The 22,165-nt window shown below is 48.0% G+C and overlaps 1 protein-coding gene across 4 annotated transcripts in view; it reads left to right on the top strand.

The window, feature by feature from the left end:
* CRACR2A (calcium release activated channel regulator 2A) overlaps nucleotides 1–22,165 on the top strand; it is a 153,873-nt gene that overhangs the window by 47,302 nt on the left and 84,406 nt on the right. Inside the window, exon 1 of one of the 4 annotated variants that reach the window (XM_043880762.1) lies at nucleotides 5,727–5,836. The exons of the other annotated variants lie outside the window; for them this stretch is intronic. The gene's annotated coding sequence lies outside the window, so the exon portion shown is untranslated. Of the gene's footprint in view, nucleotides 1–5,726; nucleotides 5,837–22,165 lie in introns of those variants that run through there. 4 annotated transcript variants of the gene reach the window in all.

Raw genomic sequence — 22,165 nt, 5'->3', positions numbered from 1 at the left:
CTTTCCCATGGTCTGTTCTGCCTGCAGGTCCTGCCCTGACCACATCTGCCCTTCAGGAGGCTGCCCTGGACCCACAGTCGGGCCACTGGGCCGCTTGTCAAAGGCGGGTGCGGTGACTCGCCACCCTGCCCGCCTCTCCCCTGCTGTGATCAGCGGGGCCACAGCTCTTCCCACAAAGAGGGCTGCGGGAGGGGTGCTGGACAGTCAGAACCCAGAGCTCGGGGTCCAGGGGAGACCCCAGGAAAGCCCAGGTGTGGAGCCAGACACAAGGCTTCTTACGGTGAGAATCAGAGGTCCTAGAGGGAGGTGTGGTGGGAGCAGCCACCAGCAGGAAGGCTGGGCTACGTGGGTAGAGGGTCCGAGTGGTGCTGCAGGAGACAGTAGCTCTGACCTTCCGTAGCCCCTCTTTTAATCAGTTATTTTTGGCTGTGCCGGGTCTTTGTTGCTACACCCGGGCTTTTTCTAGTTGTGGTGAATGTGGGCTACTCTCTAGCTGCAGGGCACGGGTTTCTCATCGCAGAGCATGGACTCTTGGGCGCAAGGCCATCAATAGTTGTGGCATGTGAGCTCAGTAGTTGCAGCTCCTGGGCTCTAGAGCACAGGCTCAGTAGTTGTGGTGCAAGGGCTTAGAATCTTCCCGAACTAGGGACTGAAACTGTGTGCCCTGGATTGGCAGGTGGGCTCTTTACCACTGCGCCACCTAACAAGTACTGCACCCTGGGTGATTTAAAACAGCAGAAATGTGTTGTCTCAACCGCTCTGCAAGAAGGACGTTCAGGTTAAAGGAGTTGCAGGGCCCTGCTCCCCCTCTGGCCTGTAGGGCGATCCTTCCTGGCCTCCTCCGAGATCTGGTGGTTGGTAGGCAGTCTTTGGTGTTTCTCAGCTTGCAGTAATACAAGCTCTTGCCTGTGTTGTAATGTGGTTTGTCCTCGTGTGTGTCTATCTTAAGGTGGCTGTCTTTTTCTGAGGACACTGGTCATATCGGGGTACCTTCTGAGGTCCTGGGGGGTAAGGACTTCATTGAGCCTTTTCTTGGAGATCAGAATTCGACCTGGAACACTAAGTGAGCTCCTTTCAGTGACAAGATTAGGATATGGATGGGGCTGGGGTGAATACTTAACTGTGTCCCTTGGTCTGGGTGGAGGAGACAGGTGACATGCATCATCTCACCAGAGCCCCACAAGGACACACTGTTCCTATTCCTGTTTTATAGACAAGAAAACAGTAACAAAGTCCCCCGGCCAGGATTCATAACTTGTACATGGCAGACCTAAGACCTGAACCCAATGATTTCTGGCTCTAGAAACTCCTGTTTTATTCAATATATTATGCTGCCTCTAAAAAAAAAAAAGTGTGTGGCTTACAGTTACACCTCTCACCTTTGTGATTGTTGTCAGCGGTGGCACGGTGATAACCGTCATGACAAAGAGAACGTCTCTGAAAATGGGTGAAATGATGACGTACTCCAAAGAAGGTACACAAGGAGGATGCTGTTTTGTTCTCCTGACAAAGGCAACGGCTCCTCCTTTCTGGGCTGTCACATTGTAGAGAGGAATTGGCTTCATTGCCCCCTGGGCTCTTTCATGCCCAAATATCTATGGAGCAACTTCCGCATGCCCGACCCTGTGGCAGGGGTGAGTGATGAGACAAATGAGCCACATCTGGGTCCCAGGGGCTGAGGGACAACCCATTGACCAAACCTGGCACAGGGATGTGTCAGCCCGGGTCCTGAATTTCTTGACAAAAGAAACAAATTCACTGTGGAGTAAGGGGGTGAGTGGTTTCCTGTCTTGGGCCCACCATTGCCTGATGAAGGAAGGAAGTGGGGACCGGAAGTGGAGGCTGGTGAGTTAAGGTGTTGAGCCATCTCTTGCCCGCATCCCGGGGGGAGGCTGACAGCCCTGGGCTCCTGAGACCATGGGCTCCTTGACACTGGATCTGGCAGAGTCTAGAGGCAGCCAGAAGGAAGCCTCCTTTCCCTTTTCCACCCCCAGCTCAGCATTTCTCATTCCTGGTCATTCATTGAGCAGCTGAGCTGTGCTGCCTCCCCCTGGGGCATTTACCCTCTTCTCCAGTGAAGCTTGGGGGCCAGGATGGGGCCAGGAGGGCACCTTCATAGGTCCCCGTGTTGGACTTTTGAAGTCACACCCCAGCAAAAGCATCTGCAGGCCAGAGCTTCTCATCACAGAGACATGCCTTTCTTGCTTTTTTTTTTTAATTGTTGTGCTCTATCTTCCATCTCCCCCAAGTCTGCATGTATCTGTCATCTCTGTGGTTATCTTAGAACAAGGGGGTTGCTTTCTATTTATTCTTTCTTGAGTGTAACACTAACCACAACGGCTGCAGGGGTGGGGGGTGGGAGTGTCGGGGGAGGAGGGAGGGAGCCAGTGACTCTTCAAGCCCTGTGTTCCTGGGTGCAGTCAGAGCTGGTGGTGAAACTGACAAGACAAAGGTGGTGAACGCACCCTAGGGGCTTCAGGAGGATGTGGCCTCTGCGTCTGCAGATGAGTCAAGGGGACGAGTTGCTTTCTGGTTAAAAAAGAATTCAGAGTCCTGAGGGATAGAGACTACTGGCATTGCTAGGGCCACAGCTACGTGGACTGGCCACTTGGGGGGACCTTCAAGAGAAAAGTCCCTTGTCTTTCTTGTCCTTGAGGAACTTGGTGGCAAGGAGAGGAGATAAATAACAAGGATTCACTGTACAGCACAGAGAACTATATTCAATATCTTGTAATAAACTATCCTGGAAAAGGATCTTCTAAAAAAAGGACATAGATACATACATGAGAAAAGTGGAAGTGTTGGTCGCTCAGTCATGTCCAACTCTTTGCAACTCCATGGACTGTAGCCCACCAAACTCCTCTGTCCATGGGCTCTTCCCAATAAGAATACTGGACTGGATTGCCATGTCCTTCTCCAGGGAATCTTCTTGACTCAAGGATCAAACCCATGTCTTCTGTATCTCCTGCATTGGCAGATGGATTCTTTACCACTGAGTCACCTGGAAAACCCATATATGTGTGTGTGTGTGTATGTATGCAATTTAATAATAGGAAATCTCTTGCAAAATTTACATGTTACAATGATTTCCTTTGGGGCTGCCCGTGTGTTTCATTCTGACTCTGATGTTCTCATTAGTTATCTACCAAATAGCTTTTTCCAATTCAACTTCCTCTCCCCGTCACCTCAAGAAAAATGATATTGTTTCCAAGGCTTTTTAATGCTAAAGACTGAACATGTACCCGCCTCCCTCTGTGGGTGGAGTTTCCAGAATGGACACTTGTTCTCCATGAAACTTTGTGCCATGTCTCAGCATGGCCAAGTGCATTACATTATACTTGTATATAAGGCTTAGCTCATTCACAAGAAGAACATACTTCCTTGTTTTCTCCATGTCCACCCTCATAATTTAATTTGGCAGTGAGGTTATTTCCTTCCTGTTATCAGATGCAGACAGGTAAATGTCCTCACATTTTTTATCTTGTCCTCTGCTCTTTTATTTCCTCGCGCTGTTTATATGTATGGTTTAGTCTAACCTTATCCGTCACGAGTAGGTGTGAGCATTGCCTCCCCATTAAGTGTTTTAGGGCAGTCATGCGTGAATGCTTCCTTCCTGAAATAGTTATGATTTTGTTATAAGTGGCTTTCTCTTTTCTCCTTAATGTCACAATTATAGCTCAATGATGCATGTAGGTCAACTGACTTATATAGGAATTTCATCTCTGGCAGCGAAGAGGGCATTTCCAAATATTTGCTATAAAGATGGGGTGTTGATTGGAGAGGGTAGGGCATCACTGGGTGAAATGATCTCTGAGGTCTCTGATCTTCTTCTTGTGCATCGTTGAAAAACCAGTAGACGACAGACAGTGTGATTAGTGAGGAAACTGAAAATCATCCTATGGGTGAAAGGTAGTGTTGCTCATGATGTCTGCCTGGATGGGAGGCTCGGTGTCCTGGAGTCTCAAAGCACTGACGGCCTTCCCGATGCCTCCCATGATACCCAGCACATGGTCAGTTGTTTTTGTTCAGTCATTGAGTCATGTCTGACTCTTTGTGACCTCATGGATTGCAGCACGCCAGGCTTCCCTGTCCTTCACTATCTCTCAGAGTTTGCTCAGACTCATATCCATTGAGTCAGTGATGCCATCCAACCATCTCACCCTCTGTCACCCCCTTCTTCTCCTGCTCTCAGTCTTTCCCAGCATCAGGGTCTTTTCCAATGAGTTGGTTCTTCACATCGGTTGGCCAAAGTATTGGAGCTTCAGCTTCAGCATCCGTCCTTGCAATGAATATTGAGGACTTATTTCCTTTAGGATTGATTGGTTTGATCTCCTTGCAGTCCAAGGGATTCTCAAGAGTCTTCTCCATCACCACAGTTCAAAAGCATCAATTCTTCAGCGCTCAGCTTTCTTTATGGTCCAACTCTTACACCCATACATGACTACTGGGAAAACCATAGCTTTGACTAGACAGACCTTTGTTGACAAAGTGATATCTCTGCTTTTTAATATGCTGTCTAGGTTTGTCATATCTTTTCCAGTGGTCAGTACATATATTCAGAGACTAAATGCAGTTCCATTTGAAAGTATTCACTTTGATGTCAGTCAGAACTGTGCATGACTTTTGCTCTCTGCAGTGTAACTTTGTTAAAAAAAAAATATGGAAAATCCATCAATAACGTGCAAAACATGAATTGATGAAGGTGAAAAAAAAGCACTGGCTCTCCCTAGGCTGGACTTCAGAAGCTGGGAAACTCTAAAACATAAAACAAAAACAAAACCTCACCTAACCCTCCCCAGCCCGCACACACACCTCGTACCTTGACCCCACTCAAGATCATGTGAAACTGAGTCTCTGCAGTGAGGGCAAGGGATCTGGAGTCTAAAAGCATCTCCAGATAACTCTGATGGACTGAGAAGGCTGTGATGGGACCCATGTCCCAAACTCCAGACCCCAGACCCCCTGTATCGGGAGTGTGGAGTCTTAGCCACTGGGCCACTATGGAAGTCCCTCATGCTGCCCCTTTGCTTGGAATCTCCTCTACTCCTTTCCTCCCCACCCAATCCTCCCTACCATGTAGGGCCCACATACCTACCCCATCCTCCACCAAGTCATAACTTCTCACCCAAATCATAGTTCTTTATCATGTACTGCAGTTTTCTTGAAAAACATCCTTTATCGTATAGGCAGTATATGTTTGTCCTAAGAGGAAAGAGCTGAGAATATAGCAAATGGTAAAGAAGAGAGAAAAAAAAATCACCTGTAAACCCAAGAAACGGAGAGAGTTGCTGGTAACATCGGGGTATATTTCCTTCCAATCTTTTTATTCAGTACACACTCACACACACATACACTCACAAACATGCACACACACACTCGCGCGCACACACACACACACACACACATGCTTATTCCCTTTCGACCTTACTTCTTAGTTGCTCACATGCATCTGTCTCCACTCTGTGCTAAGCTCTCTGGGGACCCTGATGCTGCGTCACTCGTGTTTTATCCCTGATCCCTAACACAGCATCTTGCATTACTGTGCTTACTAAGTCACTTTAGTCGTGCCTAACTCTTTGTGACCCCATGGACTATAGTCCGCCAGGCTCCACTGTCCGTGGGATTCTCCAGGCAAGAATACTGGAGTGGGTCGCCATGCCCTCCTCCAGGGGATCTTCCAGACCCAGGGATCAAACCCTTGTCTCTTGCATCTCCTTCTCTGGCAGGTGGATTCTTTACCACTGGCGCCATCTGGGCCTCTGTCGGTGTGAGCCCAGGAGAACCACTGGGTGAATTGGCTTGGTCTCAGGATGCCGTAGACCATGAATCAGAGGAGGTGAATGTGCTGTCCTGGGGCTTGCTGATGGTTTAAAACTCACATGCCGTACTCCAGCACCAGCTGCTGCTGGCCCATCAGGTGCTCTGCTGGGGGGCTGGGGAAGTGGATCAAAACCCACGATGATTCCACCAGTGGCTGGGACACGGCTGGATGAATCAGTGCATTCTACATCCCACGTCAGGCCGATCTGAAAGCAGCTCTATCCTTGCTCGTTCACGGAGGCCCTTTTCTTGCGCTGGAATGACATGCTTGATTCTGGCCAATCTTTCTTTTTTCTTTCTGATCAAAAATAGTGTCGGCGTTACACCCGGAGAGGAGGGGATTTTTTTTCCTTCTCTGAGACATCAGCTTTGGCTCTAAAATACTCTTGCTTAGATGAAAATTCAAGAGGTTCTTGAGCTGAGGTTGGAAGTGGAAATGACAGACTCTTTTCCAAAAAAGCGTGGTATTTGGTGGAGGTGGGTGGGAACAAGTCAGGGAGGGGACCGCAGGGGAAGGCAGATCACAGCACTTGAGAGGGTTTCACAGGAAGAAAGGCAGCAGAAAATGTTCACTGAACATCAGAATCCCTTCGTGGCATAAATGGAGAACATGGGAGGCTGGCGGTGTATCGAGTAGCTTCCTTTTGGGGAATGAGATGTAGACACGTCATCGGTATAGATGGCAACTGCACCAAGGGAGCAGAGAGAGGGTGACAGGCCCCTGTGTCTTCTGAGATGTGTGCTTGACTACGGCAGGAGGTTTGTTATTTAGACATCCTTTTTCTTTAAAAATATGTGGCAGAGCAGCAGCTATTTCTAGAATTAAATACCTCCGAGGGAATTTCATGACAAGATCAAGGGAAAAGTCTGCGAAGTTTTGGCTTCGGATGAAAAGCATCTAAAACCAAGTGAAATCAAAGGGAACCTTAAGCTAACACATTATTGATGCGGGTGTTGGGAAGAAAGCTCAGCTGGGGAGGCTCTCTGGGGACCGAAGCCTGGAGAGGAAAATGTGGAAATATTCAGGGCTTGGCCTCTCTCTGCATGCCAGGATCAGACAGGAAATGCAAGGGTTTTGGTGGCTGACATAGTGCCAAGGGGAAGCTTGGAAGCCCAACGCTCAAGGAGGCTGGAAGCTGGGATGTTGGTGATGATGGGGGTAAGGGAGATGTCTGTTTTAAGAAAATCCCAAATCTAGTTTTATTTCTCAACTCCGCATTGCTATGGGAGGTAAAGGGACTTAGTAGAAAGAACTTGTGGTTGGGAAGCAGTTGGTTAGACTCTTGCTGTTGGTGGCAAGTTTCTAACATTTTCCCCAGACTCAGTTTGCTCCTGGAATCCCAGGGGCTTCCCTGGTGTCTCAGTGGTAAAGAAACTGCCTGCCGGTGCAAGAGACATTGATTCGATCCCTGGGTCAGGAAGATCTGCTGGAGAAGGAAATGAATGGCTACCGACTCCAGTGTTCTTGCCTGGGAAATCTCATGGACAGAGGAGCCTGGCGGGGGTGGCAAAGAGCTGGACACCACTGAATGACTAAAGAGCATCTACATGACTCCCAAACTAATCCAACCTCCTCAAGCGTGACTTCCGTAACTTCTGACCCTGCAGGCTCTCCTCCAGGCCTCCCGCCTCCTTCTGCTCATCAGTCCAGGGCCTGTCCCAGGGGGTGGGGCCTGGACACCAGCAGGGAACCAGAGTCACAAAACCTTGGCTTCACGGGGCTCATGTGCTAGATCAGGGCTATGTAGCAGACGAATATCTGAGCATGGGAGCTTTCCAATTGTTCTGGTTGCCAACACATAAGAAGGGAAGGAAACAGGCAGAATTAACTTTATTAACATTTCCTTTAACCTAATATTCCCCCATGGAGAAGGCAATGGCCACCCACTCCAGTACTCTTGCCTGGAAAATCCTATGGATGGAGGAGCCTGGTAGGCTGCAGTCCATGGGGTCTTGAAGAGTCGGACACGACTGAGCGACTTCACTCTCACTTTTCACTTTCCTGCATTGGAGAAGGAAATGGCAACCCACTCCAGTGTTCTCGCCCGGAGAATCCCAGCGACGGGGGAGCCTGGTGGGCTGCCGTCTATGGGGTCGCACAGAGTCGGACACGACTGGAGCAACTTAGCAGCAGCAGCAGCAATATTCCCCCAAGGATATCATTTCAGCATGATATGATATCATGCTGTTGCTGTTGTTGTTCAGTCGCTAAGTCACGTCCAACTGTTTGCGACCCCATGGACTGTAGCCCATCAGGTTCTTCTGTCCATGGGATTCTCCAGGCAAGAATCCTGGAGTGGTTTGTCATTTCCTTCTCCAGGGAATCTTCCCGACCTAGGGATCAAACCCGAGTCTCCTGCATTGAAGATAGATTCTTCACAGACCGAGCCACCACCGAAGCCCAAAGTACCATATAAGAGCTTGCTATTGTTATTGTGTGGTTAGAATCATTGTCAGGGTTGAGCTGATGGTGTGGCTGGAGAGCTCACTGCAACCTGGGTCACTGCAATGGTGATGGTAGTGTCAAACTAACACGGCCTGAGTTGTCCACTCCTAGAGGGTCCCAGCATCCGGTAGGTTGACACTTCTCTCATGGATGTTATCACGATAGAGCCCACTCGGCAGGTAACCTAATTAGCCAGGTGTTCTCAGCCTTTGCCAGCTCACCCTGTGCTGAAATCATCTTTACATTCAGCCTGGGGTGGCCAGCGGCATGCCTGGATATTCAGAGCAGAGCTGCAGAGACACTTGGAAGCCCTCAGACGTGATGGAGGGCTGGGAAGCCAGCCACCGCTATCCATCAACTCAACCCCGACAGTGACACTAACCTCACAATAACAGCAGCAAGCTTTTCTGCGTACTCTGGGCTTCCCTGGTGACTCAGACGGTGAAGAATGTACCTGCAATACAGGGGGCCCAGATTTGATCCCTGGGTCAGGAAGATCCCCTGGAGAAGGGAATGGCTACCCACCGAAGTATTCTTGCCTGGAGAATCCCATGAACAGAGGAGCCTGGCAGGCTACAGTCCATGGGGTCGCCGAGAATTGGACACAATTAATTGACTGCTGTGGGTTTGCAGGCACCCTTATGGTCTTGCTGAAGGGGATAACCTTGAAGAACTGCTGGATCCCATTCACTCTCTGAGGCCCACTTTAAATGCTACCTCCTCCCCGAAACTTTTCTTCATGTCCGCACGGCCCAAACCTGTCCCATCTGTAGCATCCTGCAGTGCTGAAGGACTCTGCCCTCTCTCAGACGCCGAAGCTCCCATCTTGCATCGTTAACTACATGTGTTCTGTATGACTGTGCCCTTTCTTTCTGTGGCTTCTCCCAGTGACGGTCACAGATTGACTTGTGACAGCCCTGGTGACCTGGCTGGTGAGTTCCGCTTTGTCCCAGGGAGGGTTCCAGGGCTGTTTCATCCCTGTGAATGCCCTGCTGCCGTCATTAAGTTTTCATCTGGCTTCATGCACTGCCTGTCCATCCAGAAGGCACACCTTTTGAGAACTGGGATCTTGTGATCTTGGCCTCCAACCAGGATGTCTGCATGTCTGATCTTGGGGCTCAGTGGCGGTTGCTCTATAAGGAGAAAGGATCACCTGGTCCAAATAGCTCCCTCTGGTGCTAGTCATTTGCACGACATCCTTTACTTTTATTTCACTGCCATGATCTTGACTTGTATATATTCACTAATTTTGTAAAAGCTCCTTCCTGCACTGGGAGACCTTTTTGGCTCCTCACTCTATCCCAAGACCCAGTTCAATTCGATGCTTAGAAATTGGGAAAGACCATGGTTTAATAAATGGACAAAGGAGCCCACCTGCCTGGGCGCAGCAGGAGAGGCTCAGATGGTGGCAGGGAGGGGGGCCAGAACTGGGGTGCTCTGTGGCTTCTGGGGGCCTTTTGCTGTAAAGAGAAGCAAGGTCAGCTATGGAAAGATAGGAAGAATGAAGAAAGCACATTGGCCTTGCAATCAGGACCCTGAGCATCAAATATGTTCTTGTACTGAAGTTTATTTTCTTTGTAACCTTGAGAAAGTCTTGTGATGGTCGAGGGAGGTGTTCATTGTGAAATTGCTTTATCAACCAAAAAGTGGCTTCAGTTCAGTTCAGTTCAGTCACTCAGTCATGTCCGACTGTTTGCCACCCCATGGACTTCAGTGAAATATTGCTCAGCCATAAAGAAGAATAAAATAATTGCATTTGCAGCAACATGGATGGACCTAGAGGTTATCATAGACAAGTGAAGTAAGTCAGACAGAGAAAGACAAACACCGTATGACATCACTTACATGTGGAATCTAACATGTGACACAAACTTATTCACAAAATAGAAACAGACTCACAGGCATAGAAAACCAAACTTAGGGTTACGTGTGTGTGTGCTAAGTCAATTCAGTCCTGTCCCCTCTTTGCGACCCTATGGACTGTAGCCTACCAGGCTCCTCTGTCAAATGGGATTCTCCAGATAAGAATACTGGAGAGGGATGCCATTTCCTCTTCTTTATGGTTCCAAACAAGTTTTAGGATTTGTGTGTGTGTGTGTGTGCAAGAAAATTCATTGGAAACTTGATAGGGAATGCATTAACTCTACAGCTGTCTTTGGGTAGCAAGGACATTTTAACAGTACGAATTCTTCTAATCCCTGAATATAGATATCTTTCCATTTATGTGTGTCTTCTGAATGTCTTATAATTTTTCATTAATGTCTTATAATTTTCAGTGCACAGATGTTTCACCTCCTTGGTTGAATTTATTCCTAAGTAGTTTATTGCTTTTCGATGCTATTATAATTGAGATTGTTTGCTTCATTTCTTTTTCAGATAATTCACAGTTAGTATATGGAAATGCCACTGATTTCTGTATGCTGATTTTGACTCCTACAACTTTTCTGAATTTATTTATTAGATTTAATAGGTTTTAGGGTTTCCCTGGTGGTTCAGATGGTAAAGGGTCTGCATGCAATGTGGGAGACCCAGGTTCGATTCCTGAGTTAGGAAGATCCCCTGGAGAAGGAAATGGCAACTCTCTCCAGTATTCTTGCCTGGAGAATTCCATGGACAGAGGAGCCTGGCAGGCTACAGTGTATGGCGTCACAAAGAATTGGACATGATTGAGCAACTAACACACACAACAGGTTTTAGGTGAAATCTTTTAAGATTTTCTATACAAAAAATGTTGCCATCAACACACAGACACTTAGGTCTTCCTTTCTGATTTGGGTGCCTTTTATTTCTTCTTCTTGCCTGATTTCTCCAGCTAGGACTTTAGTGCTATGTTGAGTAGGAGTGGTGAGAGCAGACACCCACGTCTTATTCCTGATCTTAGAGGAAGGGCTTTCAGCTTTTGACCATTGAGTGTAATGTTAACTGTGGGCTTGTCCTATATGGCAATCCTTATGTTGAGGTATGTTCCTTCCGTGCCCAATTTGTTGAGAGTTTTTTCCATGAATGGATGTTGAATTTTGTCAGTACTTTCTCTGCATCTCTTGTGATGATCCTATAAGAGCTATCTTTCATTCTATTAATGTGGTGAATCACATTAATGATTTGTATAATTTGGACTATTCTTATAAATCCCATGGACAGAGGAGCCTGATAGGCTACAGTCCATGGGGTCGCAAAGAGTCAGATACGACTGAGCGGCTTCACTTTTCACTTTATAACCCAGGCATGCATCCCACTTGATTATGGTATGTGATCCTTTTAGTGGTGCTGTTGGTTTTGGTTTGCTAGTATTCTGTTGAGAATGTTTGCATCTATATTCATCAAGGAGATATGACGACATAACACAGTTGCTTAAACATCAGATAACAGAGGTCTGTCCCAGCCCATGGGGGAAGTTGGTGAGACAAGTGAAATATTACCTAAGTTTGTCTAAAGGAGGCCTCTGGACGAGAAAGCTTGCCACTTTTCTAGATCTTCTTGCCTTGTAGTTACATGTGGGCAGAAGGATCTGGAACCTTTGCTGGCTCCTCTCTACGGGGCGCTGCTGCCGAGGCACTTGTTACTAATAGAAGTCACTTCCCCATGGAGCGTGACCCATCTCTCCATCCTCCTTCCTCTAATCTCCTCCCTCCCCCATAGCAATGATGAGGGCATGTCTACCTTTGTGTACAACATCACTGCTCACTTTCATACTCAGTGTCCCATCTGACCCTTCTCCATGGGACAGGTGGAAAACAGTCCTGTGTCCACCCTGATGCCCCAAGCTTTTAGCTCTTTACTCTCAAAGCCCCTGTTTTCCCTTTGATCATGATGTTCCACCTGCTTTTGAGACTTGGCAGGGAGGTCCTGGAACTAAGGGGATCTGGGAGCACATATTTAATAGAAAACATGCAGAATATTCTCATTCGTGCCGAGTCAAGAGAGCTGTCTTAGGTTGAGTTCCCCAGAAGCAGACCCCGAAAGAGTGATTTGTTTGTTTATGCTCAGGCAAATGATGTATTAAAGAAATGCTCCAGGAAGACTTAGTGAAGAAGTGGTTCACAGGACAGGAGAGAGGAAGAAGCTAGGAGTTTGGTGTGGGATGGAGGTCTAGCCTCAGCCTGGCTCCATGAAAGTGTAAATCCAACTCAAAATCATGCCAGCTGGAGACTGGGAAATGGGCTTCCCCACTTCTGCACCAGGCAGGCATTGGCTGAGGGATGTTTAGGGGTGACTGGGAAACTTCAGGCACTCCTGGCTCTGCCCATAAGACAAAGCAACTCCAGAAGTTCAGGGGTCGGCCTTCTAAGAGTCACGGGTGCAGGGAGCTAGAGCAAAGGTTGGGGGCAGTGGAGGGGGTTGGGTAGTATACAAATGTTGGAAGGGATGTGGGTGGAGCATCTGTAGTGTTGCCCGGGTAACTGCACCCATAACTGTGTTCAGCTGTACCACACTGATGCCTCTGCCTCTAAAACCACTTTGCAGCTTCCTCATCGGCCAAATGGGGATCCTGTTAACTTGCCCGTATCACAGAATGATTGTGAAGACAAAGTGAAATAAGTCGGGGGCCCAGAACCTTCTTGACAACAATAGAGATATTACACAAAGCCAGGTGCCGTTATCCAGTCATTCTCTCTCGAGATCAGAAGATATATTAGTTCTTGGTCTTTGCCTGTCTGGCCGGCATCAGCACTTTGGAGAGAGCTTATTCTGTTGGGAAGAAAGCAGGCACTTTTTTAATGTTGATACATTTTGCAGCGATGTCTTTAATATATACCAGCCGCCTTGAAATACATCTAATTAACCACCAGATCTCACGCTGAGCCCATGGTTGGCTTTGATGTGCTCATCAGCGAGGAAATATTGGAAGACTAATCATAACAAGACTTAGCTCCTATAAAATGCCTTTTATCTTCAAAGTGGTTTACAACCACTAATTATGAGAAGAATGGGGGTGAACAGCAGACATCTCATGGAGACCCCAAACCATTATCAAGGCCTTTAATGTATCTTATAATAGAGCAAGACAAGTGTGAGCGGGGCTGTTGAGCATTAGCTGTCCAGACTTGGGAGAGCTGTTTTACAGCGGTAGAGACAGCTGTCCCCTGTCTCCCTTGAGGTGGAAGAGGAAATTGGACCTAATTCGAGGAAAGAGGAGGTGGGATGTAGCAGTTGCATACGGCACAGCAGGCAGAGTGGCGAGTCGCCCGCTCACAGGTGTTCCCGTAAACCTGCCCCTTTAAATGGGCTGCTGGGGCAGGCGTCCTTCGCAGTGGCCTGGGAGGGTGGGATCACACCATACGGGGCTCTCCCGCGGGGCCTTCAGTGGTAGATTTCAGCGCTTCTTGACTGTGTCTTTTCTGTAGTGTGTTTTGTCGTTGTGTTGCTTTTTTGTTTGTGAGTTTATTTGTTAGAATTGTATCAGGGGTGGAGGAAGCCAATTGGGGTTCCATCATGATAAGAATGGACTTCCCTGGTGGCTCACTGGTAATCAGCCAACCAATGCAGGAGATGCGGGTTCGATCCCTGGGTCGGGAAGATCCCCTGGAGAAGGAAATGGCAACCCACTCCAGTATTCTCACTGGGAAATCCTATGGATAGAGGAGCCTGATGGGCTACAATCCACTGGGTCACAGGAGTCAGACACAACTGAGCAACTAAACAACAACAACAACAAAATGATAAGAATAATAACAGGAGCTGACACCCATAAGGTTCTACTCATGCCTTCATTGTATAGGTGATGATAGAGGGACTCAGAGAGGTGGAGTAACCTGTTTGTGGCCTTGGACCTGATGTAATCTTACCCACTGCAGTAAAAGCCTACTGGAAAAGATGGGGTGACTGTCTGAAGCCCCCTGATACTGTGTGTTGAAGAAGTAAAGAATAATCTGATATGCAACAGGGAAACTCTCCTTTCCAGACTGGCCTGGGTCCTGAGCTAAATATTTTAATCTTGAACAGCGGGTGGTGAGGAAGCATCATCTTTGTTCATCTATGTCCTGGTCCCGCCAGAGGGTCTGCCCAGGGCTGTGGGGCGAGGAGGGGGCACAGGCATAAACGATGGGCAGGCCACCTGTGAGACTCTGAAGCTTGGGAAAAGCACATTTTCCCAGGTGCTAAGGGGGATTTAACTTATATGCAGAGTACATCATGAGAAATGCTGGACTGGAGGAAGCCCAGGCTGGAATCAAGATTGCCGGGAGAAATATCAGTAACCTCAGATGTGCAGATGACACAACCCTTATGGCAGAAAGCGAAGAAGAACTAAAGATGAAAGTGAAAGAGGAGAGTGAAAAAGTTGGCTTAAAACTCAGCAGTCAGGAAACTAAGATCCTGGCATCTGGTCCCATCACTTCATGGCAAATAGATGGGGAAATAATGGAAACGGTAACAGACTTTATTTGTTGGGACTCCAAAATCACTGCAGACGATGACTGCAGCCATGAAAGTAAAAGACACTCACCCCTTGGAAGAAAAGTGATGACCAAACTAGACAGCATATTAAAAAGCAGAGACATTACTTAACCAACAAAGGTCCGTCTAGTCAAAGCTATGGTTTTTCCAGTGGTCTTGTATGGATGTGAGAGTTGGACTATAAAGAAAGGTGAGTGCTGAAGAATTGATGCTTTTGAACTGTGGTGTTGGAGAAGACTCTTGAGAGTCCCTTGGACTGCAAGGAGATCCAACCAGTCCATCCTAAAGGAGATCAGTCCTGAACATTCATTGGAAGGACTCATGCTGATGCTGAAACTCCAATCCTTTGGCCACCTGATGTGAAGAACTGACTCATTTGAAAAGACTCTGATGCTGGGAAAGATTGAAGGTGGGAGGAGGAGGGGACAACAAAGGATGAGTTGGCTGGATGGCATCACCGACTCAATGGACATGAGTTTGAGTAAGCTCCGGGAGTTGGTGATGGACAGGAAGCCTGGTGTGCTGCAGTCTGTGGGGTTGCAAAGAGTCAGACACGACTGAGGGACTGAACTGAAGGGGGATCTTAAATATACACTAACCTTTAAGTCTCAGGCAGGGAATACAATCTAAAGAGTCATCAGCCATTGTCACCTGTGTAGGCAGTGGGGATTCATAGATCACCCTCTTGGGAGACCCTGGGCAGAAACTGTAGCCTCACCATTTTCCTTTCTTTTCAAGAGCTGATGGTTGGTAGGTTGACATCACCCATGGTGGGAAGATTGACACCATAGCAACAGGCAGAAGCTGCAAATCGAGGCTCTCCCCCACCCTCCACAGAGAACTGGCTGTGAAATATTGTGGTATCTTTTTTTCTAACACTATTTCCAGCACCAAATGTGTGCCCTGGGATTGTCAATTCAATTCTGAGGGCTTGTGAGCCTTTACCCTGTGGGGTCTGCGTTAATCTCAGAATTGAATTGACAATGAAGCCCCACTCAAGACAGGTGAATCCTAGTGGAGAGTTCTGACAAATCGTGGTCCACTAGAGGAGGGTATGGCAAACCACTCCAGTACCCTTGCGGCGAGAACCCCATGAACAGTATGAAAAGGCAAAAATCTATGACACCAGAAGATGAGCTGCCCAAGTTGAAAGGTATCCAGTATGCTACTGGAGAGGAGCAGGGGGCAATTAGTAATGGAAAAGACCCTGACGCCGGGAGAGATCGAAGGCAAAGGAGAAGGGGCAGCGGACGATGAGGTGGTTAGGTAGCATCACTGACTCAATGGGTGAGTTTGAGCAGACTCTGGGAATAGTGAAGGACAGGGGAGGCTGGCATGCTGCAGTCCATAGGGTCGCAGAGAGTCAGACATGACTTAGCGACTGAACAACAACAGTAAGAGGGAAGGTCAGTCCTGTGAGTCGGTGTGGGTGTAACAGGGACTGGTTGAGAAGGGGATCTGCAGAGAGCAAGAGAGTAGCCACTGTGGGGGGTCCTGACCATATACCCCCATATGTCTGACCCACCACAAATTTTCCACAATCCCCTCCTCAAGTTCATTAACTCTAGAAGAGTGCACAGAATTCAGGAAAGTGCCTTAATTTACCACCCTTTGTTACAAAGGATACAACTGGGGAGTAGTCAGATGGAAGAGATGCCCAGGGTAAGGGAAAGATCCTAAGATCCTCCAGGTCCCCCGGAACCCCATCTGTTGGGGCTTCTTTACATTGGCAGAATTGATTAAATCATTAGCCACAAGTGACTAAGTCAAGCTCCAGCCTCTCTCTCCTTCCTGGAGGTTTGGGGTGGGGTTGACATTCCAACCCGCTGTGAATAAAAAATGTCACCTGCCATTTCGGTTAACAACCATCAAGTCATCATATTGCAACCATCAAGTCAGCAGCCACAGCAGCGGCTCCCTGTGGGGCACCCTGAGGGGATTCAGGAGGGAGAAAAACCAGGATACTGGCCCTAGACAGTTAAGAGGCATATCAAAGGGATAATTTCAATGAGCCCATCTCTTGCATCTTCTCAGATGGTAGAAAAGGGCTAAATTCATTAACTTGAAATGTCTGGGGGTTTTGTGAGTGTGTGTGTGATTAGCAGTAATCTTTTCATCTTTGACTGTAAGTTTTATTTTTTTCAGCAAGAACTCCTGTGTACCCTGGCTCCTCCCTTGCCTCTTTGAGACAGAGTGATCTGAGAGACTGTTTTCCAGGGCTGGAGTCTTTAGCAGTCTCCTTGTATAAAATATAGTTCTCAACTTTTAGGCCATGCATTTTTTTTCCAGTCAACATTTCTAATCCCATAGTTGATTTGTCTGGCCACCAGCCCCCATCCTGAAACCCACTCAAAGTCACGCCTTAGCTTGAACTCAGGTGTGGTTGAAAGGGGCTCATCATAAATAACAAAAGACTCTTCTTTAGCACAGGAAATTCTGAGGGTTTTTGGAGCTCTGCACCAGAAACCAGGCACAAAGGCCAGATAGATCTTGCTCCTTGTGCCACCAATGCTTGGGCTTCCCTGGTTGCTCAGTGGCCAAGAACCTTTCTGCCAGTGCGAGAGATGGGGGTTTGATCCCTGCATTGGGAAGATCCCCTGGAGAAGGAAATGGCAACCCACTCCAGTATTCTTGCCTGGGAAATCCCATGGTGGATTTCCCAGGCAAGATTACGACAGCCTGGCGGGCTACAGTCCATGGGGTCACAAAGAGTCAGACACAACTTTGCAATTGAACACATGCACACGCACCACCAATACTTATCCTTCTTAATACTTATCCTCACTCTCCAGGGCCAGTTAGGAAGCCAACACACACCTATTGAACACCTGTCATATGCAAAGTACCAGGCTGGGAATTTGTTCATTTAAATGACCATATATCAATTCCATACCTACTAGGATTTATTAATAGGGCTTTTGTCTTTGTGGAAGAAATTAGACATATCATGTCACTTGAAAATCTAGCCAACCAGACCAAGCAGTGTGTTCTAATGCATAAAGCATGAAAGAGTAAGTACTCAGAGGCCAAGGCAATGCAGACCAAGTGGTCAGGGAAGACTTCTCGGAGGACGAAGACTTAGAGTTGGGCCCTAAAGGCATGTACAATGCTGAAAGCTAGAGCAAGCTGTGAGGTAATCTTTCAGGAGGGAGAAGGATCTGAAGACTGCCCTTTGCTGAGTCCTAGAAAACAAACAGAGCCCCAGGTTGCTGCTGTGGTCTTCTCTTACTCTCAGGGGTGGTAAGTTTGAATCTCAGCTTGGCTTGATGACCCCAGACAGGTCATGCAGGTCATCTCTCTGAGTCTGAGATGCTCAGTAATGAAAGGAAGAAAGGACAGCCAGTTCTGACAGCTTCACTGGATCACAATGGAGAGGGGAGGATGGAAGGGTAAGTTCTTTTGCAACGGAAAAGGATAATTAGCATCATTAGGAGTTTATACATCTTTCATTATCTTATCACCTTCCAAGGAGTCATCTCAATCTCAGATTTTCGAACTAGAAAGAATAATACTGAAAATGCCCTAGAAATGATTGTGAGAGTTCATTCACCCTTACCAACCACTTACTGTGTGCTCGTCATCATTTCCAAGTGTTCTACGTGTTTTTACGTTGCCTGGTCCTCACAGGAGGTAAGTACTGTCACCTGCGTCTTACAGATGGGGAAACTGAGGTTGGACGTGTCTGATTGGCAGGTGGGTGGCCTAGAGACTCCCCTTTCCCCCGTTTTCTAGGTTCCAGATACTGTTGGTGCCCAGCCCACATCATGGGAGGGGTGGTGTTGACCATTTTCAAGTCCTCTGGCCACTTCTGGTTGCCCCTTTGTCTGGGGAGTTTTCTCCAGAGACTCCACATATGGCCCCTGGAGTGCTGGGGGCTGACATCCTCAGGGGCAGCTCCCCGTGATCGAGAGGGGTTGACATACAAGGAATCCATTTCCTTGGCCAGGGTTTGGATCACCACACTGTGGTCTATCCCCAAGTTCCTGGGAGGTTCCAGCAGCCCTTGGCATCTTCCCGCATAGTTGGCTGGAAAAGGTGCCTCTCACAGGCCGCCCTCACTTTCTACTCCCCGGACAATGTTTCCGTCCCTCACAAACTAGCCCCTTTCACCCAAATCCCTGTCTCAGGGTCTCCTAAGATACCATCTCTTAGGACTTGAGTTGTGTCCCCAAAAGACACATTGAAGTGTTAACCCCCAGGACCCTGGATTGTGACCTGATTTCAAAGTAGCCTGTGTGTGTGTTAAGTCGCTCAGTCATGTCTGACTCTTTTTGTGATCCCATGGACTGTAGCCCACCAGGCTCTTCTGTCCATGGGGTTTCCCAGTCAAGAACACTGGAGTGGGTTGCCATATCCTCCTCCAGGGGATCTTTCCAACCCAGGGATTGAAGCTGTATCTCCTTCATTGCAGGCATTTTTTTTTTTAAACTTCTGAGCCATTTGGAATTAGGGTGATTGTAGGGCAATTAGCGAAGTTGAAATGAAGTTATTAGGGTGGGCCCTTAATCAAGACTGGTTATGTAAGACAGAAAGCTGATAGGAGCAGATGTGGAAGGGAGAGGCCTTGTGGTGATGGGGGCAGAGATCAGAGGAGAGATGCAGCTAAGAACCAAGGACTCCAGGCTGGCTGCCAGCACTGGGAAGAGGCAGGAAAAGTCCTGCCCGGAGTCTCAGAGTGAAACCGCTAGGTGGTATTTCGGGGTGCTCTGAAGAGCTCCGGTCCTTTATGTCTCTTGTTCAGTCGATAAATCATGTCTGACTCTTTGGGACCCCATGGACTGCAGCACACCAGGCTTCCCTGTCCTTCACTATTTCCTGGAGTTTACTCAGAGTCATGTCCATTGAATCGATGATGCCATCCAACCATCTCATCCTCTGCTGCCCCGTTCTCCTCCTGCCCTCAATCTTTCCCAGCATCAGGGTCTTTTCCAATGAGTCAGCTCTTCGTATCCGGTGGTCAAAGTATTGGAGCTTCAGCTCCAGCATCAGTCCTTCCAATGAATATTCAGGGTTGATTTCCTTTAGCATTGACTGGTTTGATCTCCTTGCTGTCCAAGGGACTCTCAGGAGTCTTCTCCAGCATCACAGTTTGAAAGCATCAATTCTTTGGCACTCCGCCTTCTTTATGGTCCAGCTCTCACATCTGTACCTGTCTCTAGGTGGAAAGAATTCAGCAGGAGGTAAATTGATAGATGAGAAGGGACTTATTAGAATAGGACACTTGTGCGGCTTACAAGTGGATGGGTGGGAGAGTGCCGCACCCAAGAACTTAGCGGGCTATAGTTTTATAATCAAAGGAAAAATAGGGAGGGGAAAAAGGCCACTTTATTCCTCACCCTTGAGTAGCCATCACACTTCCATCAACTCCTCCTCTAGGTTGGGAAGGGGAGTTTTCTTGTCCCGACATGGTCGAGCCAAAAAAATATTATTTCAGGTCTCTGTACAATGAGTGACTTTCCACCAAATGTGTGCAGAGAGCATGTCCTAGGGATTATTAATTTACTAAGCTCCTGGGCGGGATGTGGGGCTTATGCCGCCATTGTTTTATTGTTTGGAGGCATGTCTTCTGTCGAATGATTTTGTTGCTAAGCAAGTCTGCTTGGTTTTGTGGTTAAGCAAACCTGCTTTCTTGAGAGATCATTAACTTACAGGGGTTGCTCATATTTTTTTCTACTTACAGTCCCCTGGTGAGATTAACTTTCATCACCAGCTTTGTCCCTGTCAAAAGGGAGCACAGCCCACTCTGAGACACTCAGGATTGGCCCTCAGAATATAAGGGAATACGTTCCTGTTGTTTAAGCCACTCGGTTTTTGGTCCTCTATTGCAAAATGGCCCTAGGAAACTGACACAGCTCCCGTCTGATGCCTTCTCAATTATTCCTCCACTTGCTCCCTCCCAGGGGCGGGTAAGAACCAGGCCCCCTGAGCTTTTCACACCCTCTCTGGCTGCAGCTGCCTTTTGCTCAGCAGCCCTCCAGCACCCCCACAGCTCGACATGACTGGCCCATCTGCCTCCCTGTGATGCTGGCAACATGAAGTTAGTCATTGACAAGTGGGCAGAGGTGGTGGAGTTTCAGTCGCCAGGTCGTGTCTGACCCCTGCAATCCCATGGACTGTAGCCAGCCAGGGCTCCTCTGTCCACGGGATTCTCCGGACAAGAGTACTGGATCACTGCTGCATATAGAATATTCCTCCACTGGAGTCTGGGTAATTAATAGGATCTGATCAGATCCTGAAGATGCTGTGGGACTCTTGGTCTACCTGTCTGCGGCAGGAGAGCTTCAAGGGAGGTCAGGGTGACTCTGAAGTCTGCCTCTGGCATGGTGGAGAGGGGGTACCAACATGCTCCATTTCTGAGGAGCCCAGAGTAACAGGGAAGGGGCTCAGAGCCTTCAGAGAGGATTCAGGCTTGGTCTGTGAATGTTCTGATTACAGCCATTACTGAGCTGTGAATCACTTTGGAAGTCTGGGAGATGCTTCTGGAAATATAAGAGGGCTGGATAATTTCCGTCTGTGTATGAAGGCTTTCATGGAGCAAGTCTGGAGGAAGAACGGCCGTCTGCAGGCTCTGATGGAGACGGGCAGATAAGAATGGGTTCTCTTTTCCCTTTATGATGGTAACAGACTTTGTCCATTGCCTTTGGGCCATATCCCACCACTTTCCCTCTTATGGGGGCTCCTCTGGTGTCTCAGACAGTGAAGAATCTGTCTGCTGTGGGGGAGACCCAGGTTTGATTCCTGGGTCAGGAGAATCTTCTGGAGAAGGGAATGCAACCTACTCCAATATTCTTGCCTAGAAAACCCCAGGGAAGAAGAACCTGGAGGGCTATCGTCCATGGTGTCACATAGAGTTGGACAGGACTGAGCAACTAACACACATATCTTTTCTCTCTTACGGGGTTACTGTCTGGTGGCCTGAAGCATCCTGGAGACAGGAAGCTGTGTTCAGTCCCGGGCCAGAGCATCACCAGGCTTCCACCAAAAGTGAGATGGCCCAGCCCATCGCAGGCCTTCCATTCTATTTGGAAATGAAAGCAGAAGCACTTCTGTGGCTTTGTCTTCTCTTCCCCTTGGGAACCCCGCAGATGCTGTGGGAAGATTGCTGGCCAAGTCAGAGGAGAAAGGAGACGAACTTATGCATCTGACTGGGGCAAGTGTCTGCAGAAGGGGGTCTGCCTTGCTCCCCTCCTCCCCATGTTCATTTAGCTCCTACACTATGTGACTGGGGGTTTTCGCAGGGAAACTGCTGAATTTTCAGGCATTTCCGGCTTGCCAGAGTTGAAGGTCAAAGGAGGAGTCAGGATTCTGGGAATAAACACAGCAGGTGGCGTAAGATTTGCAAATTCTGGGAAGCATGAGAAGGGGTTGGCTGGCCTATATATATATATATATATATATATATATATATATATATATATATTTAAATAGATCTGTTGAACTATTGACATATAGTTGTTGTTCAGTCGCTCAGTCGTGTCCGACTCTTTGGGACCCCATGGACCG

The sequence above is a fragment of the Cervus elaphus genome, chromosome 22 (genome assembly GCF_910594005.1).
Source record: "Cervus elaphus chromosome 22, mCerEla1.1, whole genome shotgun sequence".
Classification (NCBI taxonomy): Eukaryota; Metazoa; Chordata; class Mammalia; order Artiodactyla; family Cervidae; genus Cervus; species Cervus elaphus.
The sequence above is the reverse complement of the archived record's forward strand: the minus strand, read 5'-3'. Positions and strand labels throughout refer to the sequence as shown.